The following is a 23418-nucleotide window of genomic DNA, read 5'->3' on the forward strand; positions in this document are numbered from 1 at the left end:
CAGTCTCCAAGCATTTTTCAATAAAACATAACTTGGATCCCGAAGATATCACCTTCAAGGCAATAGAACACATTACCCTGGGAGAAAGAAGTGGAGATTTGAGTAATCTGTTATCGAGAAGAGAAATGTTCTGGCTGTTGAACTGGACACATTGGCACCTAAAGGCTTCAATGAATACTATGAAATTGCTCCTTTCTTGTGATATGTTCCATTCCTATCTACTAATATACCACCAGGTCATGGATGGGCCTGAATAGTACCCTGAAGGTTTAACTTCTGAGGGAAGTCCAGGTTTGGTAGAATATTTGGCATTATGGACCATTGAAAAAATATTTCTTTGCTGCCATACCATCATGTGTGAGCCCAATCTCATCTGATCTTGGAAGCAAAGCATGATTGGGCCAGGCTAATATTAAGGAAGGTAACCCCTTGAGAATACCTGGTGCTGCAAATTTAGCCGGCGGTTTGAAATATAACCAGGCTAGAGAATGATGATGCCTAAAAAGGGAATCATAGCATATTCACAATTGAAAGCCATAAGGCTTAGGAGTGAATAATGGTACCAGAACTTTACAACTACACCTACCCAACTGGATGAAAAGAAGTGGGTTCTGTGTCTGATTAATATGAAAATTCAAGGAACCTTAAGATTTTTTGGAACTTCTTTTCAAGAAAAGAAAGATTTGAAGAAGGATTTCCATATTTTAAGAACACTCAATCATTTATTATACCCCTGAACTCCTGCTCCTCTTGGTTGAACTTGTAGAGAAAACCCAAGTTGAACCAAATATATAATGACATCTATTACAATTTCTTATATAAACTATCACATTTTTGTACATATACATAAATATATATTTTAGACTAAAATATTATATTCACTATGTAATGACTATTCCAATATATATATGTCCAGAGAGAATGTTATACCTCGACTAATCATTTAGTGATTTAACATATATCGAACATCGGAATAGATTATCCTCCTCAAATGGAATATTTATCCTTTATTATTTTAGTTTCAGATAATATTGAAGATATTAGCTATTTATTATCCACACTTGGGCGGAAATCATCTTAATTATATAGAAAAGAAGGGCGGAAATGCTAAGTCCTAAGAAAACAATGGGCCGGAAGAGCCTAACAAATCTACTAAGTGAGGGCGGAAGTGACACGTCGCGCTCTCTGGAGCAGAATAATAGAAGGGTTGGCGGAAGTGATGCGGCCTATCTCCAAACATGTGAACACGAGGTGGGTGGAAGTGACATGTTCAGCTCTAAACACGAGGGACAATACGGAAGTGACTGAGCACGCATTTTGGATTCATACAGCTGCCGGGAACGGATGTGACGCGCTACAAGTAAGGGCGGAATCCAGGTTACAAAGGGCGGAAGTGGACCTTATAAGATCGCCGTTTGACTACTTACAAAAAGAATTTCATTATGGGAAACTTTATAACATAAACTATTTTTGACGATGATTTGCTGAATTATAAATTCACATGGTTTTGAGGTCTCCCTAAGATACAGGAAGTAAGGTGAACACCTGACCCCCATTTGAACTCAGTGTGGTATAAATACAGGATCACCACACTAAGACAATATCCCCTTGATGAAGTCATAGAGATGAAACGTGTTGGGACTGTTGGCTGCCTCATGCACTGTGGAGATCTACCTCTCTCTTCTAACCAGATAAGCTGCTTAAAACATCAACTTACCTCTATTTTGTTTTTATTTAATTATTTTTTACTGCCAGTTATTATTTTTATATGGTCACATTCATTTATTTTTTATGTGGGCTATTTACTAATAAATTGTCACAATTTTTATCATACTTTGCACTAGCACTTTGTTACATATTGACTTGATATATTTATTTATTATTTAGCGTGGAATACATTTTCCCATATGTTCTGAGTTATAACCAGACTTATCATACTTTGCACTAACACTTTGTTACCTATTGACTTGATATATTTATTTATTATTTAGTATGGAATTCATTTTCCTATATGTTCTTAGTTATAACCAGACTTAATTGCACTTGAAATTAATAACTCATTTGTGTTGTATTGTATCTTTCACTGTTGTGGTTTAACACATATAGCAAACTAGTTGCCTGATTGTCAATTCCCTTTTTTTCACTGTTTTCAATAATACCCACACTGGTATTACATTATTGACTCAGAGCCGATGCCGGAACACTAATAGGCCCAGTTGCTATACACTATATTTGGTTCACTCAGTAAGTTACACAGGTAGTAGTGCTGTACCCATCTATTTCTTGGTATATATATATATATATATATATATACACACACTTTTCTTACTTTATGTGTAATATATTTGTGTGGATGGTCTATTATTTTGGTGGTTGTGAATTTGTAACTCTTGCTTACTTCTGTTTATATTGTTTATCCATTCTTGCCTCTGTCTACCATTCTTTTTGTTAATTTTATCTTATACAGTACAACCAGGGAGTAGGAGAGGTCCAGTATTGGTCACTTTAGGTGCATGTGTCCAATGATTTTTTAGGCCTCATCCAGAGGATCGAGCCCAATGTTGAGTAGACTGCTATGTAAGGTTTCATCTTTATTTTACTTTATGTAAATGTAATTATATAATTAAACTTGCCTTGTTCGCATCTTCCTGCCTTTACAAGCCAGACATGGTAACCTTTGCCAGGCTTTCCACAAAGCAAAACCATGTTTCACATCCTTCCTTTACATGTTGTTTGGCCTTTACAAATTGCTACACATTGGATGTGGTTTGCGTTTTCTCCCTCCAAAAATTTTATTCGGCTTTAAAACACATGTATGGAGGTTTGTGGAATATGATAGTTTGCAGTTTTCTTCTTTATATTGGGAGTGAGCACATCCTGTCAAAATTCTAAAAAAGTGTAAAAATTAAGTGTTTGTGTGCTAAACCATAAAGCAGACATTATATTCCCTGCAACCTAAACATATTTCATTGCACTACCAATTTGAACCTTTAGCTGGAATTACTCCTAACTGAGACCAACTGTATCTACTGTTTCCAGTTTCCATTTCATTTTTTTTAAATAAAATGTTCAGAATGTAGGGTTGTTTGACAAAGCCTTTTATAATTCAATGATGAGTGTTACTGGTAATATTACTTTGACTAACATATTCTTGAAAGGAAATCTGTATCCACGGAAACTGATGATTATTTTAATAACCAGTTTTTAAAATGTAATTTAGTCTAAAACATATCTTTAAAAACATATTTAAATATTGTTGTAAAATAAAGGTTAGGGGTGTCTAGAACCCCCCTGGTGTACATAGGTCCCCATTATAATACTACCTCCTGCCCCCTAGTGGAAATAGATTCCCCAGTGACATCCCCACCCCACTTCCATAGCCAGAAGTACCCACTGAAGAATAGTCCCTTTTTCCTCAATGGCAGTAAACCTTCCATGTCTATAAATTCCCTATTGGCAAAAAAAACTCATATAAGCCATTAACATCCCCCAGTAGATTACTTCTTTTGTTATTAATCCTGCCACCCACTGCAGAGAGTGTGTTATAAGAGACTCATCAGTTTGCCTGCTGTTCTTTGCAGTAGTGCTGAGAGGGAAACTTTAATTCTGTTCTTTGCACATACATTTAACTTAATGTTTTGCACATGTGCTCCAGAATGTTGTTTGCACAGACTTCCTGGGTTTAAGTTCAGCAGTCATGTTGGTGCTTTCTTCACATCAATATTGTCTGCCAAGACTTCTGTCAGCCAGAGTGATATATTTGGGTTGATATCAGTAGCTCCAATGTACAACATTAAATACATCTAGATAATCTTTAAGATTAATTTTGCTAGAGGCCAATTAAAACACCTGTATGTTTTTTGGAAAAAGGGAGAACAGGCAAACTCTACATTGGTAGCCTTCTTTTTGGAATTGAAGGCACCTATTATCTATTTAGAATTATTGAAAATAAAATATATGTCTTTGTTATTTTCTCTAAATTAACTGCAATTTATATATTAAGCTGTTACCACATGATTATAATGTGGAAACACCCATGCTATATGACCCCTTGAAATGTATTATCATTATAGTTTTAGAAGCACATAGAACATTCTGAACTGCATTCAATTAAAACTGTTTTATATTATTCCTACTAAACTGAATGATAATAATTGAAGTCAGAACAACTGAATTGTAAAGACTGTATTGTATCATGTGCAGAATGTAAAATGACTTATAAGTCAAGGTAGCAATAAAACTGTCAACTGCAACAAGAAAGCTGACAGTTCTAGCCATCTTTTAGTTTCCGTATCAAAATTGTGATTGACAATCTTTCACAGAAACATTTCTTTAAGTGATCATGGAAATCTAATAACAGCTGAATTCTAAACAAAATATAAAATATTGTAAATAAATGTAACATTTTTAGAAGAATGTATTTCACTGACAATAAACTCCTTTCTCATTAATTCTGATTGATGTTGATAACATCATTATTTAGGCCTTAAAGCAAATGGTATTTCAATTGTGTTTAAATCACATATAAATGCAATTGATAAGCATTTGTTAACTAGTGTTTTTGTTTGCATTCAGGAGGTCAGTAAAGGTCACAATTCACATCACTGCATTTAATTGAATAGGTTCTTTATTTTCATTCCCAGACAGAAGTACTGTATACAGTGAATAGAGGTGCAGGGAAGTATATAATGCCCAGTATAGTTAAAGTATTTTCTCTCCAAGTTTACCACAAAAGTATGATTATGTATAGCAAGTAAATTATTTATTTATTGCCATTTATTTATATAATTCACACAAATTAGGCAGCATTTTACAGAGAATATTTTAGTCATTCACAGTATAATATACTTGAAAATTCACAGAAGAGTGGTATGTTGCTCTCGTGATTATATTAAACATGTAGACAGGTTGATTATGTCTACATTAGCCATATCGACTTTTATCCCATCAACACTGTCATGTTTACATTGTTGAAATGTCAAAAAAGTGCTTGCACTGTATATCTTGCCTAACTCTAGCCCTAACCATAATGCTAATGGTAACTCTAACCCTAATGAAAATGTCAACATTATGAAAATGTCAACATTTCTGCTGTAAACATTTTGTTAATGTCAACAGTGATGATGTCGACATTTTTAATAAATTGATATAACCTTCTCATGTTGACATTGTGAATGTCAACTTCCTAACTGGCCACATTCTGTCTGCATACTCACATAAACACTAGAGTTAATTTTCTGTCAGAATCCAAATAGCTTACCTTTTTGGATTGTGGGACTAAATTGGAGCACCCAGAGGAAACTCACACAAACACCGCATGAACATACAAACTCCACACATATAGACCCTTGGTTGGATTTAATGTCAAGTGCTTTGAGGCAGTAATAATAACAACTATGCCAACCATGCTGTCCGTGGCCATTACTTGACCTGTACATTTCCCAATGGGCCATTGTCCTGATGGGGTCACCTGTTGGCTGGGTGATTTCTTTTTTTGTCATTATATTTTGTTCTTTTCAACTGGCAGTGTAGAATACTAATTGGCATCCCAAGTCTGAAGGGGTTGGCATTTCAATGATGTGCCTGGCACACAGGCAGCCATTCTACCATTGCAGTGTATTCAGTTAAAATAAAATATGCTTGAGGTAAGACAACCATTGTCTTGTGAAACAACCTAGACATGAGTTTATTAGTAGCAAAGTCTTTTATTTATATGTGGTACATTGTAGTTGTGAAGTATCATTTAAAGATCGGTTCCGCCACAGATAAAATGCTGCCCTCACAAACTATTACCTTACAGGCAAATCTGATGCCAGCCATTTCGTGATCAGTGAAATCCAACTCAAATTAGCCTATTTTAAAAAAGGAATAGAGGCCAGTGCTAGTTTAAACAAGCTGATTTAAAAAAACAAAAGAACAGTTAAATTACAGCTATTGAGAGAGGAGAGATGGAGGACATCATTGAGTAGTGTGACTTGTGGTTCTATGCAGAGAGTCCAACTGAAGTAACAGCTTTACTTTCCTTTTGGAGGGGAAGTAGCATATTGACAGTATACTACATTGGTGATGCTGTAAGCATCAATTGTTGTGAAACAGAGATAGGGCCTGATTAGGAGATGGATGGAATTGCAGAGCCTTACAATTTGATCACAATGGTCACAATGGTTTCTCCTTTGATCAGGCTGTGAGAGCTTAAGCTTCCCATAGTCTGTCCAGGTGCTGGTCACTTCAGAGGCCAGGAATCAGTGTCCACCATTGCTGACCCTGGCCTCATCCCTCCCAGGAAAGGGGGGTTGACATGGCCCCATTTCCAGGAACAGTGACCAGCCACACCACTGCACCACTCCAAAAATGCAGCAGTACATCAATCATGCTGCAGCTTGGCGGGGTCTGTCAGCGTAATTGCAGGACCCATTCTGCATATGCACAGAACTGGTTCTGTGCAGGCACAGACCCCTAACCATTAGAGATGTACATTCATCATCAGATGAACGTACATCTTGGAATCAGGGGCCTGATTCAGTAAGCATCGCAGTTGCTAATACGCATGCAGTCAGCCAATTATTTTGCACTTTGCATGTGTATGCATCACAGTGTGCATGTGCGAATCAGATGCTGCAATCAGAACTGTGATCGCATTGGTGACAGAGATCCCTCTCAAAGTGGTTGACAGGAAGTGCTATTTGTAGGTGGTGATGGGGGATGGTTGGCTGAATGCAGGCGGGCCATTGCATTTCAACGGTGTTGCATGGGCATGCATAAATTAGCCACTGTGATACCATACACAGCCTGAGGCCCCATAGCGTGTGCTGAATTTAGCAGTTCCTGAGTGAGATCTGACCTGCCTTAACTGTGTGTATGGATCCCATGTTACTCGATGTTACTGATTATTTCGCTATGTTTCCAAAGTATATGGATGTGAGTAAGGGGAAGTGGCCATCCTTATGTTAGGCTGCGATTGCAATACAAATACAAACATTTACATATCACATAGCAATGAATGCATATAAGCAGAAAAGCGATCCTTGCTGAATAAGGCCCCAGGCCCATAGTTTGTTAAATGTTCATATTATGTACATATCAGTGCTGAAAAGTTACTATGAGGCTCCTAGATGTGTATACACTTTAAGGGCCCCAACGTGCATACAAAGGCTCACATGTGACCCAGATTACAAGCATTCACATCAATTAAAGAGTCTTCATCAGATTTCATAGTGCTCTAGACACTGGTATTTGTGTTAAAGGACATTCCATTACTTAAAGGGACATTTGTAGAGTGTTAACAGAATGCATTTTATGTTAGGTTTATGTGAATATCAAGTTTTTCTGTATTTTGTGTATATAGAATTTGTCTTAAAGAAACGTTCTGTAGTATTAATTTATTATAAAGTTACCAGTAACTGTAAGACTGCATTTAATTTATTATAAACTCAATGTACACGTAAATCTCATTTCATTTGTTACAACCATCTTGCTGCCCCATTATATTTCTTTCCTGGGGTCAATTAAAATCAATATTCCATTATTGTGCATACTAGCCTGGTTGTGCATTTACAGTGTCTGGGGGAGAAACCCTTGCCTCACTTCTATGGCATATTCTGAGTTGGTAGTTGCCGCCTGAAGGTCTATCTTTCAGAGAGATAACTGTAGCCTGCACCAATAATATAAATAATAATAATAAGAAAATAGTAATAAACAACAATAATAAACAACAGAAATATGAATAATAAACATAAGCTGCATGCTAGGTAGGAAAAAAAAACAATTTAATAAAACAGAAGAAAAATGAACACATGAAAATTGCAAAAATAATATCTATATTATAAACTATCAAATGGTGTAGCTATATGAGAAGGGCGTGACACCTATATTCAGGTCCATATATAGCAGTATAGACCATCCTGATATGCACCTATTCCTGTGGAATGAATGAAATTAATAATTACCAGTTCCAAGGTGAGGACCTCCATGTAATTGCAATAGGGCAATGAGTCTAGGAAATAGTCTAGTAATCAAAATATTAGGTGCAGAATGGAGGATCTGGTGTGTGAGATTAGATGACAGGGTCTGGAGCCTATGTACTGTAGAAGGCATTGGAAGAACCACCAGACTTGGGAAAATGCACTTCAAATTGTGGATAGGCACAGTTAGAGACCTTGGAGTGGTAAACAAAAGTTGCAGTGGGCATGGCCTAACGTGTTTTGCTGACACCAGTCAGCTTCATCAGGGACAAGTTCTTTTTTTCCTGATTGTGGCAAAGGACTGAAGCTACCGTATGTCTCACCAAGGATCAGATATCAGCCTTTTGTTTCACTGTCTGTTACAGTATGTGTAAGAAGCAGTTATACTGTAGCTGTTATATACTCTGTTTAGTGGAAAATGGTTTTCTTATCTATATACAGTAGCACATTCATTTTTCATTAATTCTGCTTCTGTCTCTTTCCTGTTGCCTAAAGATCTCCACTGATGGACACACTGTTTTTTTGGTGAGTTAAAGATTAGACATAAATGAAGGGAATAATAAAGCAAATATATGTATTATCTACTGAGACTACTTTGTTTATTGCCAGAAAGTTAAAATTATTGGAATATAACACCAGCCTTGAAGTGATTACATGCAATATCTGTCATATACTGAATCCCCACAGTTTCCACTCTCTCCTATGGGTAAATATACTAAGAATCCTGTTTGGGTGAGATTGCATTCTCGTGCGAGTTTAGCCTGTTTTTCTGACTCGCAAATTTACTAAGGGAAACACGTGTGAACTTGCAGGAAATTGACATCAAAACTCACATGAATTTACAAAACTCGACCAAATACTGTACACCATCGGTCAAACTCACAAGTACTTTCCATGGGAAACATTACAGCATGCAAATTTACCAAAACTCCGGTTTTAAAACTCACATGTGAAATTACCAAATTAACACCAAAATAGACTTTTCAAATGTACTACCTCCTGAGGTTAGTGTTTGCATTTCTTTGCAAGTTTCACAGAAGTTTCTACGTGCAATTAGTGGGAACACAAAAATGATGCATATAAAGCTGCTACACTTATTTAAGTGTAGCAATTAAGGTGGAATTTACTACCATTGTGATTCAGTGCATGAGGCTGGGATTTCAGTGGCTCTGCAACCAGGCTGGGAGGACCCAGGAGCAAGAAACTGAGCAGGCTCAGGAGGTAATGCAGGTACCACAAAGGCTACACAAGCCACTGTTTTTTAGGAAGCTTTTGAACCTGAACGCATTGGCTGATGGTGAGGTCATACAGATGCTCTGGCTGAACTGTAACAACATATCCTATCTGTATGACCAAGTCAAACTGGACCTAGATCCTGACACAGCAAATACCACTCTGTTTCAGGTCTGCATAATCTTCAGGCTGTGCTGCACTTTCTGGCTACTGAAAATTTTCAGCCTAGTAGACTTATCAGTATATCCCAGTCCATTTTCTCACACTATTTTACCCAGGTACTAGCAGCATTTCATCCAATAAAGGATTCCTGAATCTGCTTTCCTAGCAAGGAGATACAGTGGCATGCAGTCAGGGTAGCTTTTTATAGCATTGCAGGCATGCCAAATGTCTTTGGTGCTATTGTCTGAACACACATTGAGCTGAAACCACCTAGACACTACCTTAATAGGCATCATGCCCATTCCACAGACATTCAGATGGTTTGTGATGCAAAAATTAAAATCATGAGTGTTGTAGTTGGCTATCCTGGCTCATTTCAGGATGCCTTTATCCTCAGTCAGGTATCCCTCCATGATCATTTTGAGGCTGGACAAATGCCCAACGAATGGATGCTGGGTAAGAACCTTTTCCACTGACACTTTACTTTGTCCTACATGCTTATATGATTATTTTTTACTGTGTTTTACTTACAGGTGATGCCGATTATGGGTATCTTTCTTGGCTTCTGACTCCAGTGTCATTTCCAGACTCTCCTGCTGTGCATAATTATAATTGTGCACATAAGTCTAATTGATCTGTGATAGAACATTTATTTGGGAGGAGAGCGGACATATCAGAGAGTGGGAGGAAGGCCAGGCTGCAGGTCATCAGGCATCATTTCACCTGTAAGTATCATTATCACATCACTACTGTACATGTTTTTTTGTTGTTCCACCTCCACTGCAGATGTGTTTAAATTAGCCAAGCCCTTTGTATTCATCTTTGAAACAGTGTTAATAGTGTTTCTTAATTTATAACACGTTACACATCAGCAACTATATCTGTGTAGCAAGTTTCTTATATGGTTTTTTTTCTATGGTCTGCTTACAAAATATTACTCAATACCAAACTTAACAGTGCTGTTTAACCACACAGCACTATTTTTTGTGTTCATTCACACATTTAGGAATGTCTATTTTAAAATATTTCAATAAACTGATTGTGCATGAAAAAGGATTTTTCAATTATGTAAAACATATCAGCTCATGCAATTTACTTAAATTTTTGGTTAAGAACATTTTTTATAAAGCTCCACTTTGCTCTATTAACACTGTTTTATGCTATACACAATAATTTGGAATGTTTCAGAAGTGTTATGAAATTTTCTAAACAAAATAACGTTGCCTAAAAACAACATTAACAAATGTTGGATTTGTGAGTACAAGAAACACATTTTCCAAAACATTATAGATATGGTACTTGTGAAAAATGGTTTAAATGTATGAAGCTTCCATACCAGCACAACATATCTTGTGAAATTTTCTGGTGTAGAACATTTTGCTATTGACATTTGTTTTGTTTTGTTTTTTGGAAGAGTTGTAAAAAAACCAACAAAATAATAAATGTACAAAACAGGTAATTACTGTAAGTGGATCTGTGTAATTACAAAGTGTGTTAAATGTACATGTAATGTAAGTGTGACATAAACCTTTCAGCATTATCTTAATACAGTAATAGGATATATTATTTATCTGTGGCCAAATCTAAGTTGTATGTACATTAAGATAGTGTGTTTTTTAGTGTAACCATGCACCACTTGTGCAGATTGATCTTCTGGGTCGTGTAGTCATATTTGTCTGGGATGTGCTGCCTCCAGAATTGTTGGCATTTGGGTCAGGTATACTTGATAATATTTGGGTACCAAAATGTAATAGTGTACCATTAAGGTCACAGATCACTTAATTTTGTTGTTCTAATAAGTGTACAAATGTGTTATGAAAACTGGCATTTGCATCATGAAAACTATTTTGTGCTTCCTGCATTGTGAGTAAGGTGTGATGGAACAAACTATTTGCCTCACAAATCTGTTCCAGGCTGTTTGCAATTCTGGTCTGCTGTAAGGTTTGTGTAGACATGGAGTGATTATGTCTGCTTAAATATATATATATTTTTTTTTTACCATCAATAGATTTTTATTAGAAGGGGAAGGGTACAGAAAGGAAAAAAGGAGGGGAAATCAGGAAAAATTACAACATTTCCAAACATACATACACTGTAAAATAGACAACTGGTATTAGTGGCAAGCTAATCATGAGTCCGATGATTGCATTATAATAAACCAATATTGGTACATGAGTCCACTATTAAACCTCTAAACAATATAGGGAACTAGGGGGTCTCCAGAAGAAGTAAAGCACCTTCCCCAGCTGTAGTAAACTTAGACCAACTGGACCACTTCACTAAAGGGGAAGAAATCGAAGAGGAGTGTGGTAACCCTACTGTTTCCATTAGAAAAGCAAAATGATTCTTACTTATTATTTTAGAGAGGGGGGGAGGGGATGAACATTTCCAGTGTTGAGCAATAGCTGCTCTCGTGGCAATGAATATATGTCGAAGAACGTAGCAGTCTGCCTTAGATATCCCCGGGGGGTAGATATGTAGCAATGCCAAAAGTAGAAGACTCCTGTAGGTGTACTTCTAGAACTTTATAGGCTAATGTGAACACCTCATTCCATAAGTGACGAATACGGGAGCAGCTCCAGAATATATGGAATAAATCGCCTATTTCCATACAGTTTCTCCAGCAAAACTTCGATTGAGAAGGCCAAATTTTATGTAGTTTAGCTGGTGTGAAGTAGAGTCATGCAACAATTTATATTGCATTTCAAGGTGGTTGTGGCATCTGGAGAAGTGGTGGGCTATTAAGTATATAGATTCCCACTGATGGGGTGTAAATGTGGTTTGTAAGTCATCTTCCCACTGGAGTTGCGTAGAAGATTTACACACTACCTCTCTATCTTGGTAATGGGAGTACCAGAACCGTATTGAACCTCTAGAGTTCCCCACTGACAATCTAGATAAGATGTGGGAAGGCGGAAGGTGTAGGGAGCCTGGGATTTTAAACATACTCGATAACCAGTGGTGTATACGGGTATATGTGAATAATTCCATATGTGGTAGGTTGTATTGTAGCTGAAGGGAGGGAAAAGTTCTGATTGATCTATTATTGATCAAATCAGAGATAAAGGAGATGCCGCAGGTTTGCCACCGAGAGATGTTTAAATCAGGAATTAAATGTGGAAGGGTTCCTAAGGAGAGGTTTCCTGTCGGTAAAGAAAGACCCCTAGTAGAGACTGCAGTGAGATCCCAGGCTATTAATGAGTCTACCACGGCTCGAGGAGTGTCCTTCGCCACAGGGCGTAGTTGTTTGGGTGTCCACAGAAGCTCCCAAAGAGGGTATGGGCATAGTTCCCTCTCCAAATCCACCCAAGGTTTGGTCCCAGGGGGAAGGGACCAGTCACCTAACTGAGCCACTAGGCAAGCATAATGATAAGCTAACAGATCAGGAACTTCGAGCCCACCCAGTTTACGCTGTCTAGTCAACCAAGAGTAGGCAATCCTAGGGGTCCTTCCCCTCCATATATATTTCAAAATAATAGAGTGGAACTGTCGAAAATAGCTTTTTGGAACCAGATATGGGATTGCCCGAAACAGATACATAAGCTTTGGTAAGATCGACATTTTGAACGCTGCCAATCTACCCAGCCAAGATATTTCAAAACCTACCCAACTTTTCAGTAGGTCATCAATATGGATCAAAAGGGGTTTAAAATTTAATTCTGCTAGGTTAGACATAGTGTTAGATATGTGTATCCCTAAATAGGATATGGCGTTCTCCTTCCATATATATTTGAAATTAGTTTTAAGTCCTGTCAATATTTCAGGTGAGATATGGAAAGACAAGGCCTCTGTTTTAGTGGTATTAAGTTTATAGAATGACGAAGCACTATATTGATCTATGATATTGTGCAATATTGGTAATGAGGAGCATGGGTTCGTAACGAATAGGATTACGTCGTCCGCAAACAAGCTCAGTTTATATATTGAAGAGCCCACCTTGATACCTGGGAATGCTTTAGAGTCTCAAATTGTAGCAGCAAATGACTCGACGGCCAGGATGTACAAAAACGGGGAGAAGGGGCAGCCCTGACAAGTACCATTTGTTATCTCAAAGATTGGAGATGAAAACCCATTGCTCAAGACAAACGCCGAAGGGCAACTATAAAGTGCTGAAATTGAAGTCGCTATTTCCCCCTGGAACCCAAAGTTTGCTAAAACGGCATTGAGAAAATCCCATATTAAATGGTCAAACACCTTTTTGGCGTCGATTGAAAGAAGTAAAGCCTCGCGTTTTTCCCTGAGTAAGATTTCGGCAAGGTCATATACTCTACGGGTATTGTTGGATGTTTGTCTAACATGAATGAATCCTGCCTGGCCCGGATGGATTAATTTTGGAATATAGGGGGATAGTCTATTAGCGATTAATTTAGAATAGATTTTCACCTCAGTATTAAGTAATGCAATGGGTCTATAACTCTGGCAGAGAGAGGGATCCTTCCCCTGCTTATGGATAGTGATTATTTGGGCTTGGAGCATTTCCTTAGGGAGAAAGTCTGTTTTAGTAGTGTACAGAAAAAGACCTCTAAGTATAGGGGATAGCTCCGTTACAAATTTTTTGTAAAATGAGTTTGTGAATCCATCCAAACCAGGAGCCTTTTCTGAAGGCAAGGATCTAATCACCCCCAAAATCTCCTCATGCCGAGTTAAGGGATTGAAGATCCTCCTCACTCAATACAGGGAGCTTCAAGTACTTCAAAAAAGAAGAAATAAGGGTATCGCTAGGTTGAGGAATTGAAGAGTCACCTTTTAAGTTATACAACTTTCCTTAGTACCTAGAAAATTCTCTAGCTATATCAGAGGGATTTAGAAGGGTTTGTCCATCAGGGGATTGCAGAGATTTAATTCTATTTCTAGCGTGTCTAGTTCGAAGTTTGCTAGCCAAAAATTTGCCAGATCTGTTCCCCAGGGTATAGAACCTTTGTTGCATTTTAGTATAGGCCGATTGTATATGGGATAGGAACAACTTATGTAGTTGGTTTCGAATAGAGACTAGTTCTCTTTTGAGCGCTCTAGAGGGTTGGGTCCTATTCAGTGACTCCACCTGGTGAAGTCTTTCCTCTAATGCCGTCTGTTTATGTTGCCTTCGAAGCCTAGCTCCCGACTGAATGGCTACCCCTCTTAAAACAGCTTTCAAGGCACACCAAAAGATAAGGCATGAGGTATCAAGAGGGGAGTTAGTCTCTAAGTAAGTTGATATGGCTTCAGATAGTGCAGCAACTTCCTCTGGGGAGGACAATAAGTTGCTAGGGAATCTCCATTGTCTTGGGGGCAGAGCAGACTGGAAGAGATTCCAGGTCCATGTCACCGCGGCATGATCTGACCATACTATTGGGACAATGGTAGATTTAAGGGTGTGCTGCAGCGTCCACTTATCCATTAATATGTAGTCGATACGAGAGTAAGAGTTGTGTACATGAGAAAAATATGTGTAATCTTTAACTTGAGGTGAATATGTCCTCCATACGTCGTATAGATCAAACTCAGCTAATAGGCGTCACAAAGCTCCAGCAGGACTTCCCCTCCTATAGTGACTCTGAGCTAGTGGAGTTCTGTCAAGCCTATCATCTAACACTAGATTAAGGTCCCCCATTAGTACTAAATGACCCTGTCTAACCTTTTGAAGTATTTCTAGAAATTTGCGTAAGAAGGTCACTTGCTGTGAGTTCGGGGCATAGATCGAAACTAGTGTGATCAGTTTTTCCTCTAATTTCCGGATTATAATGAGGTATCGGCCATCTTTATCTGCTATCTTCAATATTAGTTCAAACTGCACTGAACGATGGAGCAAAATAGCCACCCCATTTCTTTTAAATGGGCCATTAGCATAGTATGCAGTGGGATATCTGGTATTACTTAAGACTGGGGGGCTAAAGAGGAGAAATTAGTTTCCTGGAGGGCGACTATTTTAGCTTTTCTTTTATGAAATGTATCAAGAGCAAGACATCGTTTGTTAGGGGAATTGAGGCCATGTGTGTTTAGACTTAAAAACTTAACCATAGGGTATGGTAGGGAGCTGATATGAGCATAAAAATAGTAGAAGTCCTGATTCCCAACTGGCGGGAGGGGGGGGATATGCGGATAGCACAGGTTGCAAGGTATGGGGGGAAGGGGAGTAGAAAAACTGAAATGACCCAGAGAAAAAATTTGGGTCATAGTGTTTGTCTCCGGGGAACTTTGGAGACAAAACCAAAAAAGGAAGAACAATGGGGTGGTGGCCAACATAGGGCTCACCCATACAGTAATCTGTGCAACATAAGTAACTGTAGTTATTGGAAAGTATATGGATAAAAAAAAACATCTGACCGGTTCTATGGTTTAACAAAACAATCCTATAGAATATGGGCCATTGAGAAATGGAAATAACATCACCACTGATATTAGCTAATAATAACTGGAAACTGGCTGAATAATGAAGAATAATCTAGCAACAATAAACATAATAAATGTCTAGCGAAATTGAGTAAATATGTGTCACCATAGTAACATAGTGTGCAGTTTCAAGGATCAACAGAGTTTTGATTTTTACAATCGGGTCCTGTAGCTTAAAAATACAACATATATAGTAGCACTAAAAAGGTACAGCTAGTAAATGAAAAAGAGGCATTAAACTAACTAGTGATAGATGAACAACTTACAGTAACCACATTTGTCTCTGGAAATGGAACAAACCAACAACATGATATACTCGCACCTAAAAGTAACTTAGCTAAGAGTTGGAATCGTCATACCTGTGGCTTTTAGATGACATTACAGTCCCGAAGTATCAATCGGAAGAGGTAGATTTAGTAGTTGAAATAGGAATGTCCCAGTCTGCAAGAAGCTTGACTCCAGCTTCAATAGAGGAAACCACGTATGTGGAGGACTCGTATTGTATCAGAATCTTGACAGGGAATCCCCAACGATAAGAGATGTCATTTTCTCGGAGAGCAGCAATTATAGCCTGATATGAGCATGTTTTGGCTAGAGTATAGGGGGATAAATCTGGAAAAATCTGCAAACCACCCAAAGCATCAGAGCCTTCCGCCAATCTTGCCGCCTTTAATATATTTTCCTTAACATGGAAAAAATTAATCCTCATGAGGGTGTCTCTGGATAAATTAGCAGATCCCCCCCTTGGTCTCGGCAAGCGGTGTGTTCGATTGATAAGCAGGTCATGGTCAGTTGCTGATGGGAGTAGTTTCTGGAAGAGCTTAATCACGTACTCCTGAAGCTCACCAGGTGTGTCAGAGTCTGGGATACCTCTAATTTTTAGATTGTTTCTTCTTGACCTGTCCACAAGATCTGCCAATTTATCTCTGGTGGAAGTCATCTCAGTTTGTAGCTCAGAATGGGCTGTAAGAAGGTCGTTGTGGGATTCCATCAGCTCCTGCATCTTGCACTCTAGGTGGTCATTAGGTCCCGCGATTACCACAATATCCCGGAGAGATTGGATCGAAGTTTCCAAACCTGTGAGAATATCTGTACGAAAGGCGGTAAACAGCTGTAACATTGTCTGGGTAGTGAGAGGAGCCAAAGGATCCAGATCCAGACCCACTCCTGTCTGTGAAGGGGATCCCATTGTCGATGACATTATCGCAGACCCTGAGGGTTTCACTGGTGTTGTTATTAATTATTCCTTTCTAGGGGCAGTTGGCTTTGGGAATTGCATAGGGGCTGGCTGGTGGGGGGTTTTCCCCCCTTTCTTCATCGGCATTGTGTTAGATGAGTGCAAAATCAGGACACTAGGAGTGGATTTAGGCAGATAGAGGACCTGAGATGACATTGTTAGGTCCGGTCGTCAGAGCATTACTGTATGGGGGAGTTAATAATCAGTCCATTATAAGAGACATCAGGTCCCGGACCCGCTCATCGGGCAATATCTTGTGGATTTACATATTCAGGATACCATAGAGCAAATGTAGAAAATCGACCAACCTGAGGGCTTTCACAGAAGAATCACAGGAGAATGACAGGAGCCAGTCCCACAAAGTCTGTCTGTAGATTTATGGTATAGGATCTTGTGGTATAGTGTAAGATCTCCCCTCAGAGTAAGGGCAGGCAAGACTGTGCTCAGAAATAGCTGGGTGCCTTTTTAACCTTGGTTTTAACAATGCAGTGTGCCTTGTATGAGAACCTACCAGTAGGGCACACTGTGTACTCTAGTCTACGGCTTCAGGTCACCGCTAGACCGCTATGTGTAGGCCCCATCAAGGACCCCCCCACAGGCAGCTCCAGGGTGCTGACAGCGGCACCAACCCCCGGATGCTCGGCCGGCCAAAGCGGAGGAGGCCGCGGCACAGAGCAGGAGGCAGCTCGGAGAGCGGAGGGGGAGGAAGCAAGGTGGTGCCGGCGTGCGCTGCGTTGGACGCTGGGCGCCTGTGCCAGGTCCGCTCCGGGGCTCCCCACCTCCGACCGGCGACTCCACCAGGTAGCGTAGAAGGTAGAGGGAGGGTTGTAGTGCACTCCGGCAGTCAGCGGGAGGGTTAGTGCGGGAACCGGGAGTGATTAGTTGTATGGTGTAACGGAGCTCAGGGAGAAGCGTCCGCCATCTTAGCCTGCTTGGCCACGCCCCCAGCTTAAATATTTATTCATCATGTTAAATTGTTGAGTCACGAGGAGGTTGAGCTGCTGCTGTTGAAAAAGTGCCCTACTATTTCAATATGACATGTCTGGCTGGGGAGGAGGAGGAGGGTAAGGCGGAATAGTGGTGGTGTTGGAAACACTGTGTGCTTATTTGGCATGGTTGAGGTGTTGAGTATCACGGTCAATGTAACCGTTTCCTTTTCTGGCTCCAAAGGGTCAACATCCAAGATGGGTTCCATAGACTCCAAAAGGTCTTTCATAGAAACCTACATAAAAAATGTAGGTAATTACATTTTAATGTTTTAGTTTAAAAAAAAACAACAGACAAAATGTAAACAGTTCAGCAATACTGTGGGTTCAATAACCCTCAAATGGCCTTATTGTATTAGCCAAAATAATGTTAATTATTCTCTGTTGTCAACATTTGGTACCAATTGCAAAAAATTATAACTTATTGCAAGTATGCACTCCTGTTTAACAGCCAATCCTATAGCAAAAACCACAATAACACATTTTCATCTTAATTCTTGGTGGGATGATATGCGACAAGTAGAGGAGTAAATGTGTTAAACTTCCTGAAGACTAAAGATATCACAAAATATATATAGAAGTCTGTGGGCATAATCTGAGGTGTTGGGTTTATTAAATTGTGTCAAATGGCTGTTATATGCATTTTGCTATAACAGTAATAAAGTAAGATATTTTTAACAATTTCCAGAAAATTAATGCTATAGTGTCATTTTTTTTGTAAAAATGAAAAATGTCTTCAGTTATATTTTTGTGTTTTTCTTTCATTATTTTTCAAGCAAATGTTGTATAAAATGCTGCAGCCTCCTGCAATGTTCAAAACACCTGGCACATCCATACATCCATTCCAAATACCTGTCACAGTACTTTAAACCCATTTTGCACCACTTGTAACTTTTTCTCCAAAAAATTACATGTTATTCTTTTGCCCAATTCAGCTACTTAATCAAAACATTGTTGAGTATTTAGCCATTAAGAAGGGTCTATCAGTGGTTCTGCATCCAAGTCCAAACTATTTTTGAGAAAACAGTGGTTTTGCACAACTTATCACTGCTGAGACATTGCATTTAATGAATTTGCAAAAAATGTTTGCCAAGATTTGTACCCAATGCAAACCGTGGTTAGCAAATATTAGCAAAACAGCCAAACAAATAAAGACACTATGGATACTCAAAATTCACAATAACAAATAAAATAAATGAATCCTATCTTTTTTCATGATTATTCTTATGATGTTATAAATGAAAGTGGTCTCTACTTTATTGTCCTTATTCAGGTGCTGTCTCTGTATGTCACAAAGGGATCTTCCTATTGGTGAAGGTTTTCTACTATCTAGCAAGTGTTCAACTAATTCATCATTTACTAAATAAAGAAGAGAACACTTTCATTTATAACATCATAAGAATAATCGTGAAAAAAGATAGGATTCATTTATTTTATTATATTTTTTATTGTGACTTTCGAGTATCCATAGTGCCTATGTTTGTTTAGCTGTTTTGCTTATATTTTTTTGTTCTTCCTTACAGTAGGGATACTGTTGCACAAACAGAATAGGCTGCAGGTGAAAAGGACGCCAACACACTTCCAAATTTTAGAATTTTTATTTGCAAGCCATGGTTAATTGGTTTTTATGTTAAAGATGTTTTAGGTAAACATTTCATTAATGAAAATTTGGTGGCCAAAAATGGGTTATAAAGGCTTAGTATATGTACACTGTTGTTGTAGTGTGCAATAAGGCACACTACAACAACAGAGGGAGTACCCATCACCACATGTACTCACACAATTTTCACATGTGAACTTGATAAAACTGAGTATATCCATGCTGCTATTTTTAGTAACACATATCAAGTTAAGCTGTTGTGCAAATGATCTCCTTGTAATTGTTATTGCTTTTAATAATAACATTGTGGTGACTTACCTCACACCCCTACCAAGATGCTGATGTAGCTTGCAGAAAATGTAGTAATGTGTTTTTTTTCATGAAAATTAAGCAGTGAGCAATGTTAATGTGTATCATTTTATTTCAGACTCACGTCCCAGAAGTGGTGATTCAGGGGCACCAATGTCTGCATTGTTTGTTGATGGGATATTTGTGTGTGTGTTCTCTGACACTTTGGAGCTTGTGCCATGGATTGACCTACATTGCAGGACGTTGACCATTTATTTACTTAATTTTAAAGAAATAGCTGTATATAAAATCCAAGCCAAAGGCAAGAGCATACAATAGTAGTGTAATTTGTAAAGTACAATAACTGTGCATTTTGAGAGCAGAGAAAAAGACATTTAAACATACTGTACATGACACTGCAATGATAATGATACAAAGTGAAATACATGTCTGCAAGCCATATTTGTAGTGTGAAAGAAAAACATTTTACATTACATTTAAACTGACTATTAGATACACAAGTGCCAACACAAACCACAAACTAAAATCAGTATTAGTGAAAACCTGAACACTTACCAGGCCACTTAGGGGCATCTGTAACATGCACATCCATACAACTTTTGACCTCTGGTGGGATCATCACCTTTAACAGTAACTCATAGTCCAGGTAGTGTGGCTGGTAAGGAGATCCAGCACCTGTTTGTTGTGCAGCCTTTGCCTCTGTTGCCTTCTTCACCTTACCTCTTCTTTTTATGTTAGAAAAGTGCTTTTTGCATTTCTCCAACGAGCGAACAATTGACCCCTCCGCATTGACAGCACTGACAACCGCACTCCAGATTCCATTCTTGCACCATGTGTATGTGCTGCCAGCCTTGCGGCCAAAAAGTAGCTGGTGCAACTTCATCACTGCCTGCATGAGGGACATGTTCTCCTCCACATTAAATGTCATGTTGTGCCCAGTCTTTGTCTTACAAGTCTGGCTGGGCGCCTCATCAATGAGGTTATCTGAGCTAAATTGTGGTTGTTGAGCAGTCACACCTTCCACCTCACTCTCTCCCTGGCTTTCATGTGCCCTAGACATAGTCCTGAGACCGTCCCTACACAAACAAGTAACACAGAAAAATAAAGACAAACAAACACAAAGATCCACTACCACTAAACATACACACACACACACACACACACACGGAAACACTGACAGGACTTCCCCCCAAAAAATGATTAAAAAATTTGACAAACAAATAAGTAACAAGCCAAAAAGTATAAAAACAGGACAACTTAAACACACCAAACAACAATCACTAAATCTGTCTCTCCTACTTCAAAACCAAAGCCACTCCTCTTCCAACTCCAAACTGACAATCCCACAAGGTTCCTGCATTTTAGGGCATTTATGTATGCTTTGCCAGTGTGAACATAACATGTGACTATACCAATTAGAACAGGTTTCCATTTTCATGGCCACAGTCTCGCTTCCATTTTCGCATGTATTTATACTCATCCATGATTTTGAAATACATAGGCATCTTCATGAAACTTTTGACTCATGCGTGTTTTGGTGCAAACATGCACAAAAAACAAGATCGAATACACCATTGGAAAACACAATTTTGAAAAACACTCTTTTTGGTAAATTTGCGAATTTTGTTTGAGAAAATGTGTGCGTGTTCATGTGAACCTGTTTCAATTTTATCTCACCCAAACAAGATTCTTAGTAAATTTACCCCCTATAATAGTAAAAAATCTTCACTCCATTCAATTTAGTGTAGCATGAAACCTTTTATGTGCTGTCTTGGGGAATTGCAGCACTATTTTTCACATCCCATTGCAATGCCACAAAATATTGATGATGATATTTTTCATTACTAGATGCATCAAGGCCATATAAGAAAATTATATGAATTTGTAGGAGGATTATATAGGAGGTTTATACAGTCTGGGGTGGATTGTCCATAGAATTCATGGGGCCATCTGAAGGTTGGCAGATGCATTTTTTTATTTATGTACTGTACTTTGCTTTAATACTGTTGTCCTCTGACAAAGGGAGCACAAGGTAACAGCAATACTTTATTTTGTGGTGCTGAATATAATCACTCAAATGTGACTTTGTTAAAAGTTGAATAGTAAATGATAAAAACATATAGAAACATTTAATAAATGAAACAAATACACATCAATAAAATAATTGTTTGTTTAGACATAAAATGGCAGTCAAATTTTCAAAATAGTTATCAATTAGTAAAGCACAGTCACAATTCTAAATTCTGAAGCTGATTATGGTTGCTATTGATCCATTATTCAGATCATCGAATCTAGCAAAAGCGTGCTTAATCAAACTAAATATAGTATGGTCAGCCGACACATGCAGTAAATAAAATGAGCAGAATAATAAATATGAGGTCTATTGAATCTTATGTATATATTGCAATTTTGACAATAGTTAAATATGTGATCAATTTTATACACATGCCATAAGAATTATTTAATGTTTATTCATATATATTTACTGATTACCTTTGAGCACTGTCTTTTCTGACAGTTAGTTAATCTATATGCTCAGACTTGGAAGCTAACAACCTTCCTATACAGCTACTAAAGACTCATTAGCAGCGCCATTATTGGATCATATTATTTTTAAATTTAGTATATGTTTGTCATTTGAACCAGGGCAGCTGCAAAGAATTGTTAATTGCTTTACCTAACACAATGGGATAATAGTGACTCTTTAACTAAGAATGTTTATGAATTAGAGGATTTACTCAAAGCCAAAACTGGACATTGTTGGATAGTAATAATTTATAACGGTATCTAGATAAGCAAAAAATTATTCCAAGGGAATTTGGATTGTTCAAACCTTCAATATTCCAAAATGATCCTGAATTCCAACAAGAATGGAATCAATTACTATATCAATGTTTATTTGCTTTAATGAACCTAGTCATCAAATTTAGAACCAACAACATTCAATCCATTAAACAGGAATTTAAGGGTTTGAATAAAATCTATGTACATAAAACAAAGAAAGAGTTTATTGAAAAATATAAAAGTGTCAAAGATAGGGTTGCAAGATTTGAAAGAGAGATTTAGTAAACTATGAGAAAAACATACACAATAACAGAATGTTGAAGATGATTTGGAAAACATGCAATTTAAAATTCCAAAAAAAATTAACCTAACATCAGGCCATAGAAAAGCTATACAATCCTGAAAAACAATGACCAGATTGTTATTAAACCCACCAATAAAGGCAGGGGGGTGAAATCCTCCATCAATTTTCTGATAAAGAGACATATAAAAAAGGGGGGATCCCTCTAGAGACTTCATAAGGCTAGAAAACCCTGGCACCCCAGTACTATTTATACTCCTTAAAGTCCATACATATACAAAAAAAAACACGGGGTGTCTAATTGTGGCTGGGGTGAATTCAATTACTTCAAACCTCTCCTGTTTCCTGTATCATAAAATCCAACCTTTAGTTGCTCAAACTAGATCCTCTACATGAAGGATACAATATCTGTAATCAACAAACTTAAAGAATGTAATTTGAAACTGGGTTTTGTCTAATATCGGCAGATGTCAAAG

General features: G+C 38.0%; 1 pseudogene; it reads left to right on the plus strand.

The window, feature by feature from the left end:
* The first annotated feature begins 335 nt into the window (after window positions 1-335).
* LOC148454056 (5S ribosomal RNA) lies at window positions 336-454 on the plus strand (annotated as a pseudogene).
* Window positions 455-23418: the final 22964 nt, after the last annotated feature.

Source organism: Taudactylus pleione, unplaced genomic scaffold, assembly GCF_031769625.1.
Source record: "Taudactylus pleione unplaced genomic scaffold, aTauple2 ptg001032l, whole genome shotgun sequence".
Taxonomy (NCBI): domain Eukaryota; kingdom Metazoa; phylum Chordata; class Amphibia; order Anura; family Myobatrachidae; genus Taudactylus; species Taudactylus pleione.